This window comes from Castor canadensis, chromosome 8, assembly GCF_047511655.1.
Source record: "Castor canadensis chromosome 8, mCasCan1.hap1v2, whole genome shotgun sequence".
Classification (NCBI taxonomy): Eukaryota; Metazoa; Chordata; class Mammalia; order Rodentia; family Castoridae; genus Castor; species Castor canadensis.
Genome location: NC_133393.1, coordinates 91923300 through 91938818, shown reverse-complemented (window position 1 = coordinate 91938818; position 15519 = coordinate 91923300). Strand labels below are relative to the sequence as shown.

At 37.3% G+C, this 15519-nt stretch overlaps 1 pseudogene; it reads left to right on the top strand.

The window, feature by feature from the left end:
• Window positions 1-1914: 1914 nt before the first annotated feature.
• Window positions 1915-4369, top strand: LOC109677994 (olfactory receptor 9K2-like; annotated as a pseudogene).
• The last annotated feature ends 11150 nt before the right edge of the window (window positions 4370-15519 follow it).

Here is a 15519-nt window from a genome sequence, read left to right as displayed (position 1 = left end):
AGTCTGTAATATTCTTACATATGCTTCCACATAGCTTACAGGAATTACAGGTGCATGCCACCACATAAAGCTTACTGATTGAGATGGGATCTTACAAAATATTTTCCAAGGCTGCCTTGGAACTGTGATCCTCCTGATCTCTGCCTCCTGAGAAGCTGGGATTATAGGCATAAACCACTGTGCCCAGCCCCTTTACACTTCTTTCTTTTAGATAGCTTTTGTTACATTTCTTACCTTTGATTCAATATTTCTGTTGTTAATTTAAAATATGAATTCACATCGTATTTAATGGTCCCTGCCAGAAGTTACTTTTACTATCTTTCTGCCTTCTAATAGTAGCCAGTCAATATTTCTGTCAACATTTTTTGCCACAGAGTTGACTAGTGCAAGAAAAGAGAGAGAATGATAAATATGAGTTATTCTCAAGAACAATTATTTTTCACCCTAGTAAGCACCATACCATACATGAATTCAATTATATTCACGAAGAGTCAAAATATGAAAAGAAACAAACCTTTGTTTATTGGGAAGTTTTTCCACAACAGATTGCATTACCTCCCTTCCAGATGTGACTCAAATTTGCTAACATGACCAAATACCAGCAGAATTATAGCTGATCTGTTAATATTGTTGCTGTACTTTGGTTTCCCTTAGTATTTCATTGATTCAACTAACAAACAGACCTGGGATGAATCCTGAGAGAAATTCTCTCATGGGGAGAAAAACGAAAATGGTGGGCATGCTCTCTACAAGATAAGGTTGTCACTGAGGATTAAAAGTTTCTCTCATCAATAAGATACTTTGTGTCATAATGCAAAAAAGAAAACTAAATAGAGAAATTGTTGACTGGTAAATGTGTAAGCTCTTTGGAAAGTTAAAAAAGTTCTCTAGAGTATTAGAGAGTTAATGTTCTTTATAGGACAAACCAATAAACAGACACTGTTGAATGATTAGTATCTGAACCTTTTATATTCATGATTTACACAGAGCAATATTAAGCAATTTCATTTGGATAATTTATACTCTTCAATTTTACTTATTTTTACCTCTACTGTAAATGTACTACACTGATATTAATCAGAGGAAAATGTATACAGAGAATAAGCAATATTCAATGGAAACACTGGAGTAAAATAAGGTGGATATTGATGTATCAAAGAGAATAGCAAGACTGGACAATCATCTTTGAAATTAAGTATGGGAAGAAGTAGTGTTAAGTTTCGAGACATCTGGGAGTTTCTGGAAACACAGAGCCAGAGGGCAGGAAGTTCTGAATAAATAAATAAAACAAAAAATTCATGAGTATGATTGAGCATCGGATACTTTCAGATATAGTAAATTTACTCATTCACATGTTAAAACAATGCTATGTGAAATTTCTTATTTCCTATGACAAGTTATTTAAAAATGTCTGTTGCAGGACAAAACAATAAATAACAAGTAGCTCACAAGTATACTATACTATCTAAAACTTCTATATCTGCCATGTATAAGTTAAAGTGAAAAGTCATGCTTTTGTCTCAATTTAAAAACTTTCTATATAATATATCTATCCAAAATGTAGACATATTTTAGAATTCTGTTTTAATAAATACATTAATTTTTGATAAATCAGTTTGTGTCACTTTAAATGTTCACTTAGGGATAAATGTAGACACTTAAGTTTTTACAGACTATCTGATTTAGTAATGCATTTTCACTTAATTATAGAAACATTGCAACCTTGTAGGTGCTTTGACCACATTCCTTTTTGTTCAGTCTTCCCCTAACATGTTAGAAGTGGTTCCATTGTCATCTGCCCTTACATTTCTGAGAATTCCACAGTTATTTGATTTGTGTTAACTAACACATATTTTGACATTTTTCTCTATTTTCCTTCAAGACTTTTCTTTTTTCTTCATTAATTAATCTATCATGGGTGTGATCGTGAGACATCCCATCATTTCCATTGTATTTAAGTTAAACACTTAAGTGGAGTCAATTAGTATACTTCCTGATACAATATGCCACTAGTAAAAATGATGTGACAGCATAAAAATAATATAAATTCCAAACTTTACACTATTTCAAGACATTTTTGTCCAACATTTAGACCCTAATATTATCATGTTAAAATTCTGGATATATGCACTGAAAGAAATAATTTAAATCATAAAAATGTATTTTGTATTTAACCACAAATTAAAAGTCTTCAATTCCCTTCATCCATTTTGTATAGAGTAAAGCAGCTTCATGTGATATAAGTTCTCATTATTCTGAGGAAATTCTTTAATGTTTCATAGTCTATTGTAATGGTGACAGACACATACTGAAAAGACAAAATAAAGCTGTTTCCCTTATGTAGAAGACTTAAAACTATAATGAAGAGATACATTTCAACCTTATAAAGATCACCTAAGAAAACCAACCACAAGGGGGGAAAATTTAATTTTGCTCACTGTTTCAGAGGTTTTGGTCCATGGTTGCTTGACTTCTCTGCTTCTGGGCCTGTAGGGAAGGAGAGTATCATGGTGGAGAGCTTGTGATGGAGCAGAGATGCTCACCTCATGGCAGCCAGGAAGCAAAAAGACAGAAAGGGACTGGAAACAACACATGTCTTTCTGGGGCATACCCCCAGTAACCTGCTTCTTCAATTATGTCCCACTTCCCAATAATGCCATAATATTCCCAGTCCTTCAAGAATTTCAATCATGATCTGATTGGATCCACTAATTGTAGGCAGTCTTTAGAAATATGAGCCTATTTGATGACAATGTGTATCCAAACCATAATATCTCAAAAAAAGGTCTAACAAGTATGGTATCTTTTAATTAATCAAATACTAGTGGAAATGAAATATTCATACTGAGGCAATAAAATCAATGGTGTTAACCCAAGAAAATCAATATACATTTGAAAATAGCCTATTTTTCTAAGCTTAAAGTTTTATTCTAACTTCCAATTTTTAATTATAATTTCCAATTAATAAGCCCTGTGTTTTCTCTATTTTCAAAGATTGCTGCAGTAATAATAAAAATTAAATAGATCAAAGTAGAACAAGGTAAAATTCAAAAGTATTTGCTACTGTCCTGTAATGAGTCAAACACAGACTTGGTTATTATAGTACAATGACAATCATTATCATTGAAGGATTGTCCTTAATATACCTATTTTATTAGGTATATAGGTAAAATATATAGTGTGTTATTTTAAATAGAGATAATTTCACTATAATTGTAGTAGAAATTCAGACTGTAGCTAGAATGATACATAAAGAAATGCTTTCTTGATAAAATCCCTGCAAAAGTATGATTTAAAGTCAAAACCAAAGAACTTCTTTCAGTGCTTGATAAACATACAACCTCAGAGCCCAATAGATAACTAATCCAAATTCATGTTTGGAAACATATGCAAATTGTTTTATGTGCAATATTTAATTAATCTATAAATTTATATTTCTACTCTTAAAATATTAATGCTATTAGAATTTAAGCCAAGAGGTTAAGGCTTAATTCGCCTTGTGCCTCTCATCAGGTTCTTTCCATAAGTTACAGAGGAACAAGCAATCACTCAGAAATGACTGGTTTCATTCTTGTAGGCTTCAAAGGGTGCCTTGAACACCATCTTCTCGTCTTCCTGCTATTTCTGCTTGTATATGCCATGATCCTTTGGGGAATATTGGGATGATGACTGTTACTGTGACTGATCCCCGACTAAACACACCAATGTATTTTTTCCTAGGCAATCTTTCCTTTATTGATCTCTTCTATTCCTCAATCATTTATCCAAGGATATAATCAACTTCTGGTCAAAGAGCAAGTCCATTTCCTTTGTAGTCTGTGTGGCCCAGTTCTTTCTCTTTGCACTCTTCATTGTCACTGAGGGATTTCTCCTGGCAGCCATGGCTTATGACTGCTTCATTGCCATCTGCAACCCATTCCCCTATTCTGTTCAGATGTCTGCACTCAGCTGGTGGCAGACTCCTATTTTTGTGGCTGTATCAGTTCAGTTCTTCAGACCAACCTGACATTTACTTTATCCTTTTGTGCTTCCTGGGCTTGGGCATTGACCATTTTTACTATAACTGTCCACTTCAGAGATTACCTTGTTCTGATCTGTTTATCCATAAAATGGTATCTTTTTCCTCACCTGAATTCACTATCTTGCCTATGATGTGCACTGTGTCCACAGTACTAAATATACACTCCACTGAAGGATGTAAAGAAAAGTCTTTATTTGCAGTTCTTACCTAAGATTTGTAAGTATACTGTATGGTGCTCTCGTTTGATGTACTTTATCACTGACAAATTTTTCTGAACTGAGCAAAGTGGCCTCCTAATGCTACTCCCTGTTATACCTTTTCACTCACATCCTTTTATTTATTATCTGAGAATGAAGATATCAAAGAGACTCTAAGTCTTTAATTTTCTTCTGTCTACTCTATTTTGCCAATTTATTTCATAACTCTTTGACCATTATTTGATATTTTCTAAACAATAAAAATATTACAAGAAGTTTTTCCACATAGTGTGCCCTTCCCAAATGTTACTTTTTTTCTTTCCCTCTGAGGAGATTTGATTAATCTCCGAGGAGATTTGATGAATTCGAGGAATTCAGCAGAGACTACTTTGAGAACCTATATTCAAAGAAATTTGAAAATCTTAAAGAAATGTACATAATTCTAGATACATATGAGCATCCAAAACTGAACCAAGAGGAAAGTAATCACCTGAATACATTTATAACACAAAATGAAGTTGAAGCAGCAATCGAGTATCCCCAAAAAGAAAAGTCCAGGACCTGATGGATTCTCTGCTGAATTCTATCAGACCTTTAAAGAAGAACTGATACTAACTCTCCTTAAACTGTTCCATGAAATAGGAAGGGAAGGAAAATTGCCAAACACATTTTATGAAGCCAGTGTTACACTTATCCCACAACTAGGCAAAGACACCTCCAAAAAGGAGAACTGTAGGCCAAACTCCTTAATGAACATTGATGCAAAAATCCTCAACAAAATAATGGCAAACCGAATTCAACAACACATAAAAAAGATTATTCACCACAACCAAGTAGGCATCATTCCAGGGATGCAGGGGTGGTTCAACATACGAAAATCAATAAACATAATAAACCACATTAACAGAAGCAAAGACAAAAACCACTTGATCATCTCAATAGATGCAGAAAAAGCCTTTGGTAACATCCAACACCATTTCATGATGAAATCTTTAAGAAATTAGGAATATAAGGAAAGTTCCTCAACATTATAAAAGCTATATATGACAAACCTACAGCTGGCATTATATTTAACAGAGAAAAACTGAAACCATTCCCTCTAAAATCAGGAACCAGACAAGGATACCCACTATCTCCACTCCTATTCAACATAGTACTGGAATTCCTAGCCAGAGCAATTAGGCAAGAAGAAGGAATAAAAGGAATACAAATAGGTAAAGAAACTGTCAAAACATCCCTATTTGCAGACGACATGATCCTATACCTTAAAGACCCAAAAAACTCTACTCAAAAGCTTCTAGACATCATCAGTAGCTATAGCAAGGTAGCAGGATATAAAATCAACATAGAAAAATCATTAGCATTTCTATACACTAACAATGAGCAAACTGAAAAAGAAGGTATGAAAACAATTCCATTTACAATAGCCTCAAAAAAAATCAAATACCTAGGTGTAAACTTAACAAAAGATGTGAAAGACCTCTACAAGGAAAACTATACATTTCTGAAGAAAGAGATTGAGGAAGACTATAGAAAGTGGAGAGATCTCCCTTGCTCATGGATTGGTAGAATCAACATAGTAAAAATATTGGTACTCCCAAAAGTAATCTACATGTTTAATGCAATTCCCATCAAAATTCCAATGACATTCTTTAAAGAGATCGAAAAATCTACCATGAAATTTATATGGAAACACAAGAGGCCACAAATAGCCAAGGCAATACTCAGTCAAAAGAACAATGCAGGAGGTATCACAATACCTGACTTCAAACTGTATTACAAAGCAATAAAAATAAAAACAGCATGATATTGGCACAAAAACAGACATGAAGACCAGTGGAACAGAATAGAGGACCCAGATATGAAGCCACACAACTATAAGCAACTTATCTTTGACAAAGGAGCTAAAAATATACGATGGAGAAATAGCAGCCTCTTCCACAAAAACTGCTGGGAAAACTGGCTAGCAGTCTGCAAAAGACTGAAACTAGATCCATGTATATCACCCTATACCAAGATTAACTCAAAATGGATCAAGGATCTTAATGCCAGACCACAAACTCTAAAGTTGATACAGGAAAGAATAGGAAATACTCTGGAGTTAGTAAGTATAGGTAAGAACTTTCTCAACGAAACCCAAGCAGCACAGCAACTAAGAGATAGCATAGATAAATGGGACCTCATAAAGCTAAAAAAACTTCTGTTCATCAAAAGAAATGGTCTCTAAACTGAAGAGAACACCCACAGAGTGGGAGAAAATATTTGCCAGCTATACATCAGACAAAGGACTGATAACCAGAATATATAGGGAACTTGAAAAACTAAATTCTCCCAAAACTAATGAACCAATAAAGAAGTGGGCAAGTGAACTAAACAGAACTTTCTCAAAAGAAGAAATTCAAATGGACAAAAAACACATGAAAAAATGCTCACCATCTCTAGCAATAAAGGAAATACAAATTAAAACCACACTAAGATTCAACCTCACCCATTAGAATAGCCATCATTAGCAACACCACCAACAACAGGTGTTGGCGAGGATTCGGAGAAAAAGGAACCCTCTTACACTGTTGGTGCGAAGGTAAACTAGTACAACCACTCTGGAAAAATATTTGGAGGCTACTTAAGAAGCTAGACATTGATCTACCATTTGATCCAGCAATACCACCCTTGGGGATATACTCAAAAGACTGTGACACAGGTTACTCCAGAGGCCCTGCACACCCATGTTTATTGCGGCACTATTCACAATAGCCAAGTTATGGAAACAGCCAAGATGCCCTACCACCGACGAATGGATTAAGAAAATGTGGTATCTATACACAATGGAATTTTATGCAGCCATAAAGAAGAATGAAATGCTATCATTCGCTGGTAAATGGATGGAATTGGAGAACATGATTCTGAGTGATGTTACCCTGGCCCAAAAGACCAAAACTCATATATTCTACCTCATATGTGGACATTAGATTAAGGGCAAACACAACAATGGGATTGGACTTTGAGTACATGATAAAAGCTTTAGCACACAAGGGAGGGATGAGGATAGGTAAGATACCTAAAAAAATTAGCTAGCATTTGTTGCCCTTAACGCAGAGAAACTAAAGCAGATACCTTAAAAGCAACTGAGGCCAATAGGAAAAGGGAACCAGGAACTAGAGAAAAGGTTAGATCAAAAAGAATTAACCTAGAAGGTAACACACACACACAGGAAATCAATATGAGTCAACTCCCTGTATAGCTATCCTTATCTCAACCAGCAAAAACCCTTGTTCCTTCCTATTATGGGTTATACTCTCTGTACAACAAAATTAGAAATAAGGGCAAAATAGTTTCTGCTGGGTATTGAGGGGGTAGGGGGGAAAGGGAGGGTACAGAGTGGGTGATAAGGGAGGGGGTGGGGGCAGGGGACAGAAATGACCCAAGCCTTGTATGCACATATGAATAATAAAATAAAATAAATGAAAAAAAACAGTTTTAAAATGCTATGTGAGAAGGTAAAATGAGGCAGTGCATCAAATTGATATCAGCTAAAGCAGAATTCAGGATAATGCACTTATAAATATAACAAGTAAATGCATATATACTGATAGTTAGATGGTATGTGTTCAATACTACAATGAACAAAAAGTTACTACAACAGAAAATATCCATAAACCAATGGAAATGCTTAAGCACATTCAGCTGATTAAATGTCAAGAAATTAAAATCTTAAGAAGTTAGAGGGATTTTCATTAAATTATTAATAAATTAAAACAACAACTCCCTTTTCAATGAAAAACACATCATGAACTACTGCCACAGAATTGTCTGTATGACCTTTGGAGTGAGAAAGTTCTGAATTCTGCTGTAGCTCTGGTTTTTCCTGGCAATGTGAGGTTAAGCACATGACATTGTTTTTCTAAAACACACTGAATAAACTTGCAAAATATATTAATTTAAGTTATAAAATTATATTCAACTATATATATACAGACACATACAATATTGCCTTCTCCATAAGTGATATTTGAGAACTAAAATATGTGTAAGTATGTTATACAGTATACTATATATGTATTTGAATATGTATGTATATAGTATTTTTAATCTATATCAACATTTTAATAAGGTGCTGACAGAAAAGCACAAAAACTGACTTTTCAATAGGTAGGATTTAAATCTGGTATTTAGTTTTAAACACAGAACATGGGATGAAAATCTAGTGGCTTGAAAACATAATATAAATATGTTGCAATAGTTCATATTTTCTGTGTCCTAGAAGTATTCATTAGAAAATATTACCCAATAAAGATTTTTGTCACAACTGCCATAAATATATAACTGCACAGAAATATGCTAAAAATTGTATAACTGAGTAGAAATTCCATGATATTGATAAAAGGTAATTATCAAAATGATAACAATAATAAAAGTGACCATTAATCTAATACTAAATGCTGTATTTACAATATTTAATTTGATCAGCATAACTTGCATCTAGTCACTTGATAGTCTCCATTCAATCTAAAACCATTCAAGGACTTCTCAAAATCTCTTCAGTGGTAATGCAAGAACTTAAGCCTATGCTGTCTGCTACCACAAGCAAGACTCAACCTTGTTTCCTCTAAGTATGTTTTATAAATAAATCAAATATATATAAGGTGGAATTCTGCTAAAATGTCAAATGGAAAAAAGTCTGAAGTTCATTAAAATGTTAAATAATATTAACTAAGACATTATAGAAAAAGAAAACCCTTTCAGGAATTAAATCCTATCATGTTACAAGCATGAAATGCCAACATAAAGACACTATAGCCAGTTAGAATGGCTATAATCAAAAAGACAAAAAAAAAATCACAGATGCTGGTAGAGATGAAGGGAAGGGTGAAGTTATTGTAAAGTTTTGGTGGGAGTGTAAATTAGTAAGGTCTTATGAAAAATAGTATGGTGCTTCCTAAAAAGGCAAATCTACTTTAAGTTCCAGCTACACTACTGGGTACATTTCCAAAAGAAAATCAACATGTCAGAGAGTTACTTGCACTCCTGTGTTTATTCTTAGCATTGTTCACAATAGTCAAGATATGGAAGCAACTAATGTATCCATCAATGGATAAAGAAAATGTATACATACACAGTACAAATGCTGTGTACATATGTATATAAATGGAAAATGATACCTGTTGAAATTGTTTCAGGAATGGGGGGTGATAAAGGAGAATGATGTAGGGGTAGTTTCAAGTATGATATATTTGATATATTATAAGAACTTTTGTAAATGCCACAATGTACCCCCACCCAGTACAACAATAAATTTTAAGAATGTGTATACATACAAACAACATACTGTTGTTTTATCTGGACCCAAGAACCAGTCTTAAAGCCATTGGTTTTTGGCCAAAATTTGTGTCTGACAAGGACCGGGTCTGTCAACTATTAATTGAGTATGTTAATGACAAGAGCTCAGTAACTCAAGAGGAGATGGAATATGACCTCTGTTGGAGACAGAGTCCCGTAGTCCTGTTTCCACTTAAAGAAAAACCCCTTCTAATGGGGATTTACTCTCCTCCCTTCCCCCCGCCCCTTATAACCCTGCTGGTCCTCTGGCTCAGGTGCCAGAGCCAGCACTACCACCCCAGGCTTCTGCCTCTACACCTCCTCCTCCCAACTCTTTCATCTTTGCCCTGTTTCAAAAACCTGTCCCACCTCCTTACTTACCACAACTCCAAAAGGAGTTACAGCAATGTTGTCAGGACATTGAGAATCTACCTTTTCCTCAGTCCCAATGGGAAAGACCATACTTCCTTTTCCCTCTCAGGGAGGTCTCACTTGGAGGGGGTGAAATTGGGTCCATAAATTCCCCTCTTACCAGCTCTGAGGTCCAAAATTTTAAAAAGGAGTTGTGACCCCTTCTCAAGGATCCCTTCAGGGTTTCAGAACAGGTCAATCAATTTTGGGGATCACAGATATATACTTAGGCTGAGTTAATATCTATTTTGGGAATTCTCTGCTCAGGGAAAGAAAGAGCCATGATCTGTAGAGTGGCAATGGCTATCTGGGAACATGAACATACTCCAGTACAGAATGTCCTAGGGGCTGATGATAAGTTTCCTAACAAAGATCCCCAATGGGATAACAACACCCCAGGACACCAAGAAAATTTGAGGGACTGAAGAGATTTAACAATAAGGGGAATCTGGGAATCAGAGCAAAGGTCACAAAACCTCTCTAAAGCCTTTAATGTCCAACAAGGGAAGGATGAGGGACCAACTGAGTTCATGAGCTGCCTCAAGGATCAGATGAGAAAGTGTGCTAGGCTAGACTTAGAAGACCCTCTAGGACAGGGAATGTTAAAATTTCACTTTGTTACAAACAGCTGGCCAGATATAGCAAGAAAATTACAAAAACTAGAAAGTTGGAAAAATAGATCTATAGAAGAATTATTAGGAGAGGCACAAAAAATATATGTGAGGAAAGAGGAAGAAAAACAAAAGCAAAAAGCAAAGATTATGTTATCCATGATCAAGCAGGTTAATAGGGGAAGGTCAAATCAGTACACTATCGGACAGCAGATTAATAAGGAAAGGCCAAACCAACATCCTATTGGACCTCAACTGGCCCGGCCTCCCTCAGCAGGATATAAGAGACCAGAAAGTCCGAAGATGAAACAAAGAAAAGGGGGAAATAAGTGCTTTAAATGTGGGGAGACTGGACACTTTAAGAGAGAATATCCAGAACGGGAAAAAGATCTTTGACAAAGAATAGGGGATTCAGGGACTCTTTTACTTTGAAGGGTCCCACTCAGAGCCCTTGTTAAATTTAGAAGTTGGACAACAATGTGAAGTTGTCACCTTCCAGATTGACTCAGGCACTTCCAGATCCCCCCTCTTACTTCTGCCCAGAGGCTTAATCTAGTTCCTGGAGAGGTTGCTAATTTCTGGGGCAAAGAGAGAAAGCTTTCCAGTTAAAATATTATAAGAAATGGATGTTTATTTCCAAGACAGGACCACTAAGATACAATTTCTCCTAGTACCTGAGGCAGGTAACAACCTGTTTGGAAGAGATCTAATGACCCCATTAGAAAACAGTTTACATGTAAAAAGGGATAAAATACAACCATCCCTGAATCTGCTTACTTCATGGGCCAAGAAATAAGCCAATAATCTGGGCTAGAGACAGGAACTGGGGTGGTCTCCAGGTTAAACCTATCAAAGTTCAATTAAAGAGTTGTTAGGAGAAAACAATACTCTATTCCTATGGAGAGGAGGATAGGTTTGAAGCCAGTTATTGAGGGACTGATACAAGATGGGCTTCTTGACCCTTGTACATCTTCCTTAAATACCACGATCCTCCTAGTCAAAAAGACAGATGGGTCGTACCAGTTAGTTCAAGACCTTAGATCCATCAATCAAATAGTCCAAGCTAAACCCCAAGTAGTCCTGAACCCCTACACTGTTCTCAGCAAAATTCCATATAATCTTGAGTGGTTTAGTGTAATAGACTTAAAGAACATATTTTGGTCCTCTCCATTAAATGCAAACAGTTGGGACATATTTACCTTTGAATGGGAGGACCCCCCCACTCAGGACACAAGGAACAGTATAGGCAGACTGTCCTTCCCCAGGGATTTACTGACTCCTCTCACCTCTTTGGCCAGATCTTAGAACAAGTCTTAGAAAAGTTCATATTAGATCCCCTCATGTGCCTCCTCCAATAAGTGGACAATTTACTTTTGTCAGGGGATAATCAGGAAGAAATGCTCAACACCACCATTAGCTTTATAAATTTCCTGGGAAGCAGAGGACTTCCTATTTCAAAGAATAAGTTACAGTTTGCTGAGACTGAAGTAAAATATCTGGGACATTTAATCAGTAAGGGCCAATGAAGGATTGGTCGAGAAAGAATAGAAGGAATTACTGGTCTCCCTCTCCCAGGAACAAAACAAGAATTGAGAAAGTTCCTTGGCTTAGTGGGATATTGCCATTTGTGGATAGTCTCATATTCCCTTAAAACTAAACCTTTATTTCTCAAATTGACCCAAGAGGGACCAGACCCCCTCCTTTGGACCCCTGAGGAAATAGAACAAGTAGATTACCTAAAGTAAAGCCTTATCACAGCTCTGGTGCTGGCCTTGCCCTCTCTTGAACAGCCCTTTCACCTCTTTTTGAATGTAAATAAGGGAGTTGCCCTTGGGATGCTAACCCAAAAACATGGGGGCCAATGTCAACCTGTGGCCTTCTTATCTAAGTTCCTGGACACCATCACCCAAGGCTGGCCTGAGTGTATTCAGGCAGTAGCAGCTACAGCCCTTCTAACTGAAGAAAGTAGAAAAATCACCTTTGGGGGAAAACTAATAATTAGCACTCCCCATCAAGTTAGGAAAATCTTAAATCAGAAGATGGGTAGATGGCTGATGGATTCCAGGATCCTAAAGTATGAGGTTATCTTGCTAGAAAAGGATGACCTAACTTTAACTAGTGATGAGGCTCTAAATCCAGCCACTTTCTTGGCAAGAAGGCAGAAGGGAGGAGCCCCCAAACATCAATGTTTAGATATTATTGAATATCAAACAAAAGTGAGGCCAGATCTCTGGAAAACTCCTTTCCAGACTGAGTCCCACTTATTTGTGAATGGATCCTCTCAGGTAATTGAGGGAAAAAGCATAATGGACATTCTATTGTAGATGGGGAGGCCATGACTATAATAGAATCAGGCTGGCTCCCTACCAATTGGTTGGCACAGACTTGTGAACTGTTTTCCCTAAATCAGGGCTTAAAACACTTAAAAGACAAAGAAAGGACCATATACAATGATTCAAAATATGCATTTGGTGTGGTCCACACTTTTGGAAAAATCTGGATGGAACAGGGCTTAATCAATAGCAAGGGCCAAGATTTGGTACATGGAGAATTAATTCAACAAATATTAGAGAGCCTAAAACAACCTGAAGAAATAGCCATAGTCCATGTGCCAGGTCACCAAAAGGGGATAAACTTTGAGACCCAGGTAAATTATTTTGTAGATAAGACAGCAAAACAGGCTGCTCTCACCTCTGAGGCCCCAGTCTTTTGTCTCATTCCCCACCTGCCTGCTCCTCATGTCACCCCTATCTTTACCACCTCTGAGAAAGAACAACTGAAAAAACTTGGGACAGTCAGGACTGACCAGGGAAAATGGTTTCTCCCTGACAGGAGGGAAATGATCTGAAAGCCCCTAATGAGAGAACTTCTTACCTATCTCCATCAGGGGAACCACTGGTGGACCCCAAACCATGTGTGATGCAGTTTTGAGAGCCTATGGGTGTATAGAGATCTATACACTAGCCAAACAACTATCAGAAGGATGTCTTACTTGTTGAAAGATTAACAGGCAAGCTCTGAGACAGAGACCAGCTGGGAGTAGAAATGCTGGGTTGCAACCCTTCCAAAGCATTCAGGTAGATTACACTGAGATGCCCAAAATAGGTCATCTTAAATACCTCTTCGTTATTGTGGACCATCTCACTCACTGGGTTGAGGCCTTCCCTCTCCCAGGGGCCACTTCTACAAATGTAATTAGTGTATTACTAGAAAACATAATACCAAGGTTTGGGGTTATAGAAAATATAGACTCAGATAATGGGAGTCATTTCACTGCCAATGTCCTTAAGGGACTTATGAAGGCTCTAGAAATCAAATGGGAATATCATACCCCCCAGCATCCACCTTCCTCAGGGAGAGTTGAAAGAATGAATCAGACTCTTAAAAAACAACTCACTAAATTAGTCTTAGAGACCAGATTGCCTTGAACTAAATGTCCTCCCATAGCGCTACTCAGAATTAGAACGACCACTTGGAAGGACATTGGCCTTTCCTCCTATGAAATGCTTTATGGGCTTCCTTACCTTAGCTCTGTTACTGATGTACTGTCCTTTGGAACCAAAGACTATTTCCTCAAAAATTATATACTTGGATTGTTCTCCACTTTACTGTGTCTTAGGGAAAAGGGATTGTTAACACAAGCTCCTCCACTTGACTTTCTTGTTCACCCACACCAGCTTGGTGATCATGTGCTGGTCAAGTCCTGGAAAGAAAATAAGCTTGAGCCAGCTGCCAGCTTGGAAAGGACCCTTCCTGGTCCTGCTAACCATGGAGACAACTGTCTGGTCCAAGGAGCGGGGATGGACTCATCACAAATGAGTAAATAAGGCATCCCCACCTAACCGGAAGGAACAATGGGCTGTGCTCTCACATCCAGGCAACACCAAAATGACTTTAAAAAGACTATAGTAAAAATATTCTTTCTTTTTCATTTGGGAAATAGTTTGCTTATTATTAATGTAACTCAGGGTACCTTTCCCCTAATTGTTGAATTTGATGCTGTCAGGTCCTTCCTTGCGGAAACCTTACATCCCAACTTCAACTCCAAGGATACTCCCTTTATATGTGTCCCATCCCGGGACCCACAGGGAAGCCTGGTATCTGTCCAGAGTGGACAGAAGTGGGGTGGAACAATGGATATAAAGGATACACTTCCCCCTTTTTATGAAAATCCTAAGGGCTGGACTGGACCCCAGGGCACTGGAAAGACTCTGATTTCCAAAATCCAAAATAATCAAAAGTCTTTTAACAGACTACAATCAAAATTACAGCTATTTCAGACACACCCCTCTCCTACTTGTAAAGATAAACAATGTAACCCACTTAGATTAGTCATGGAAAACCCTTGGAGTATGACATGAGAACCATCTATATTTTGTAGTTATGGGTTGGTGGCAGATGTATGAGGGACAGACCCATTAGGTGCCCTTGAGCTCCATCTAACTCCCAACCCCTCCCAGGTGACACCCAGTTCTACCTCCACTCCAACATTACCTCCACATTTATACAACAATCAAACTCAGGTAACCGTAGTAGAAGTCAAGGATCTAAGACACTGTGGCTATTGACAACAGGTACAGAGATACAAACACTTGGATGAAATGGATAAAATAGTATGTCCTCACATTAAATAAGAGTGATGCTATGTTTGTACTATTAGGAGGCCAGTGTCTCAGGTTATCCCGTTTTCATTAGGATGGTCCTCAAATACAGATGGAATGTATTGCATGTTGGCTCTGTTTCAGGATGCCAAGGCTTATGGCAATGGATCCTGCCAACACTATCACTACTGTTCCAGAGGTCAGAGGTCCTGTGGGTCAGCCCCCAAGGACTATTAGGCCACCTACCCTCGACATCACTTATACCCCATGTCTCATGAGACAGAGGGAACAATTGACAAATGTGGTAAACCTGATGGGATGCAGTGAAAGCCAATCCTTCAACAGCCTTACAAACCAGTCCA